The sequence below is a fragment of the Oncorhynchus mykiss genome, chromosome 19 (genome assembly GCF_057628025.1).
Source record: "Oncorhynchus mykiss isolate SJ-2025 chromosome 19, ASM5762802v1, whole genome shotgun sequence".
NCBI lineage: Eukaryota > Metazoa > Chordata > Actinopteri > Salmoniformes > Salmonidae > Oncorhynchus > Oncorhynchus mykiss.
In genome coordinates this window covers 27,362,973-27,367,122 of record NC_143040.1, presented here as the reverse complement: position 1 = coordinate 27,367,122, position 4,150 = coordinate 27,362,973, and the positions used below count along the sequence as shown (strand labels likewise).

Genomic DNA, 4,150 nt, shown 5'->3' with positions numbered 1-4,150 from the left:
TGTTCAATGGAGATTCACCACTGAAAAGACTAGGCTTAATCTGGGTCTGGGAAAAGGGCTATATAAGCATAGCAAGCTATAAACCATGCTTTTTCATACGCTTTTGATTTATGTTGTGTTACTGTAAATTCACTTCTGCAAATGAGAGTCCAATGAAAGAAAAAAAAACTCCAGAAATACATTTAATTCAACCTTCAATCAGCTCAAACAAAGCTATCACTTTGTGTCTGTGGGCCCTGCATTTCCAATTCTGTTTCAAGATAGACGAGAGAGCACAAATCAAAAGCTAATTAAGGTTCAACTGAAGATGTGCTGCGCTGTATACTCTCAAGTTGGAAAAAAGATTTACCTCGGGAAGAAAAAGGGGTTCAGACGATAAAAGAAGTAAGAAGCAGTCTAGGGGCTAATGTTTTGGAGTGAGTAGAATACTCCTCTCGTGGTGTGCTGGACTGCGGCATTACCAGACTTCATGGGGCTCTACTTCGGGAAATTGACTACAGTCTCTAGTCATTTGTGGGGCTTGTGGCAATTCCGCCGCAGGCTATGGAAGATGGGAGTTCAGCAAATGGATAAACAGCCGTGAAATTTCCTTTCAGCACCTTGTTGGAGGTAACAGACAACCCTTTTTCTGCTTTGTTTCTCTCTCAGCCGCTCATTTTCCCGCCTGTCTTTTTCTCAACGCTCACTCGGAGCCTAGAGAGGATGAGAAACTTTGCACTCCCTGGGGACGAGTGTCGCTAGCGACGCCACAGGGAGGAAAACAGAGGTAGCCACTTTATGGGTTCCACGTGAAGAGGTCGGATGTTGGTGATAGGGGGGAAAAAACGAGTAGTAATTCTCATAAGGCCAAGTGAGAGACAAGTCAACGGTGGTCTGACTTCGCTAGACATGCCATTTCACGGTGGCGCACCTGACAAAGCTATTTCAAACAATGGACTTGATGGAGAACTGACATATGAATGGCTGCCAAACAAAGGTCCGAGGTGTAATTAGGTCCGAAATTGTAATTATCAAAATGGCCCCATCCACGGTCATATAAAACAGGGTTTATTTGAAGGATTCCTACTTAACACATTCATAATCCATACATTATGCATTCATGACAGTAGCCTACTTGAGCATTTCATAACTATCTCGTTCCAGGCGACCAAATGAGGATGGCTCATTTCATGAAGGCTTATGTCAACAAATGCATACAGATAATTGCAGTAGTAGTGACATTGATGTAACAAAAATATTAGTTCCTCATACTAGGGGTTTGGAGAAAAACAGTGATTTGAGAAAATCCTTTTTACAATCATCCGCCATCTCCGATTCCATATAGTGCCATGGACCACAGTTAAATATAGGCCCGTAGCTGGCTCTCTGTAATTACAAATTGTGTGGTGGAGATTGAAGAAACCAGTCATTTTGGTGTCCAGTAAAAAACATGTAAAAAAAAAAGAATAAAATGTCTTCCTTTCAGAGCACAGTAATACACCATTGGACACACTAGTGACACTCAGGTTTCTGGCAGGTCACCCTGCGGTAGACGTCCTACGCATGCACACAGACAGGCACACACACACACACAGACACACACTCCCCAGGTACACTTCAGCATGCCTTCTCCCTGGCAGGTGCTCGCTGTGTGGGGACTCTGTGTACCGTTGGCACACACTCCTGTTCCCGCTACACAACTCCCTCACCCTCTCCTTCTGTCACTCTCTCCTTCCCTCCCTTGTTCCACCCGTCTTCTGCAGGTCCCTCAACCCTTTCATCCTCCCAGACCTAGAGGTTGTGCTTCATCAGTTGTGAATGTTAAAGAGATTAATTTAGCAGCCAAATGGGTCTTCTTGCTGCTGGGCCAATGAGATTAGGCTGTAGAGTCCAGTCAGTGTGTGTGTGTGTGTGTGTGTGTGTGTGTGTGTGTGTGTGTGTGTGTGTGTGTGTGTGTGTGTGTGTGTGTGTGTGTGTGTGTGTGTGTGTGTGTGTGTGTATGAGAGAGTGTGTGTGTTTGTGAGAGTGCATGTGCGTGTGTGTCTGTGTGTGCTAAAATTCAGTTTCAATATTTTATCATAGTCTGCCCTCACCACTGTCTGTCACGTGCCAACACTAGGGGGCAGTGTCACCTCATAGATACTGTATGTACTACTAATCACTAGGATCAGTGCTATCCGAGATCCTTGGATGTCCCAACCCTTACCCGAACCCTAACCTTAATCTGGCCTTACCTAACCCTCACCTTAACCCTTACCTTAACCATTTTGCATTTCAACTTCAATGGGGTAGGGATATCTCAAGGAATCCAGGACTGCAGAGACCTAACCACTACCAGCACAAGTCAAGTGAAATTGCTCATGCACAGTGCTTCGTGCTGCCAGCCTGCCACTGTGCCACTGAGATTTAGGAAGGATTCCAAAGTAAATCATACTGAAATTTATTTGGGCTGTGCACATCTGAATGTTTAATTCTGAGGAACATCATTATATTTCAAGGAAACCTAATATGGCTTGTGATTGGAGAGTTGTGGAGTGTGTAGAGGGTGCAGGACGAGCCACCTTGGATGAGAGGAACTGGTTTAAAAAGCACACATGATATTCATTGAGGTCATTTTTAATGACATAGGTACAGGTTGTAGGAGGTGAACACATTCATGTTGTGATACAGTTTGAGTGTCTACTGCTGATTCTTATTAAATGGTTAGTTCCAGCCACACAATCTGATTGTTCAGTTGAGGGTCCAGCTGTGATTATATATTGCAAAAAAATATATATATATCACACACACACACACACACACACACACACACACACACACAATGAAAGTTTGTGATTGCAGTACCTCCTACAGTGGAGGACTGTTTGATTGGAGGATCATAAATTCTGTTGCAAAACCCTTTGCTGCAGTAGGCTCTACTGAACACAACCCTATACAATATTTATCTCAAAACCGGATGTCCATAAGATCAGGTAGCAGACACATCTCAGCATCAAATGTTCTGAGGAGACTGTGTGATTCAGGCCTTCATTGTCGAATTGCTGCAATGAAACCACTACTAAAGGACACCAATAATAAGAAAAGACTTGCTTGGGGCAAAAAACACGAGCATTGTACATTAGACCGGTGGAAATCTGTCCTTTGGTCTGTGGTCTGATGAGTCGAAATTTGAGATTTTTGGTTCCAACCGCCGTGTTTTTGTGAGACGCAGAGTAGATGAACGGATAATCTCCAAGTGTGGTTCCCACGGTGAGGCATGGAGGAGGAGATGTGATGGTTTGAGGGTGCTTTGCTGGTGACACTGTCTGTGATTTATTTAGAATTCAAGGCACATTTAACCAGCATGGCTACCACAGTATTCTTCAGCGATACGCCATCATATCTGGTTTGCGCTTAGTGGGACTATCATTTGTTTTTCAACAGGACAATGACCCAACACACCTCCAAGCTGTGTAAGGGCTATTTGACTAAGAAGGAGAGTGATGGAGTGCTGCATCAGATGACCTGGCCTCCGCAATCACCCGACCTCAACCCAATTGAGATATTTTGGGATGAGTTGTACCGCAGAGTGAAGGAAAAGCAGCCAACAAGTGCTCAGCATACGTGGGAACTCCTTCAAGACGGTTGGAAAAGCATTCCAGTTGAAGCTGGTTGAGAGAATGCCAAGAGTGTGCAAGGATGTCAATCAAGGCAAAGGGTGGCTACTTTAAAGAATCTCAAATATAAAATATAATTTGTATAAACACTTTTTTGGTTATTATGTGTTATTTCATAGTTTTGATGTCTTATTTTACAATGTAGAAAATAGTACAAATAAAGAAAAACCCTTGAATGAGTAGGTGTGTCCGAACTTGTGTCTGGTACTGTACATGTCTGGATTTGATTAGAGCTTTGATCAGCATGACAATTCAAACCTGATGCTACCTGAGCTTGATGAGCCCTACATTAAATACATTTTATGAGCCCCACATTACCAACATTTAATGAGCCCTAGCCCAAAAAAAGGCCAAATGATTGTGCCATTATCCAATCGATATTTAATATAGGCTACCTCACATTACGCACAAAATAAAAACATAAAAGCCCAAAGATGTAGCTAGCTATATGCTCTCTTGGGTAAATAAATGAAACTAGCTCCAGTAGGCTAATCTTTTTGAGTGTGAACTGCATT

General features: G+C 43.1%; 1 long non-coding RNA gene across 1 annotated transcript; it reads left to right on the top strand.

Annotated features, from left to right (window-relative positions):
* The first annotated feature begins 248 nt into the window (after nt 1-248).
* LOC149975155 (uncharacterized) lies at nt 249-3,775 on the top strand. Its single transcript, XR_016488861.1, has 2 exons — nt 249-609; nt 3,403-3,775. It is a non-coding gene; the product is annotated as an uncharacterized LOC149975155 (long non-coding RNA).
* The last annotated feature ends 375 nt before the right edge of the window (nt 3,776-4,150 follow it).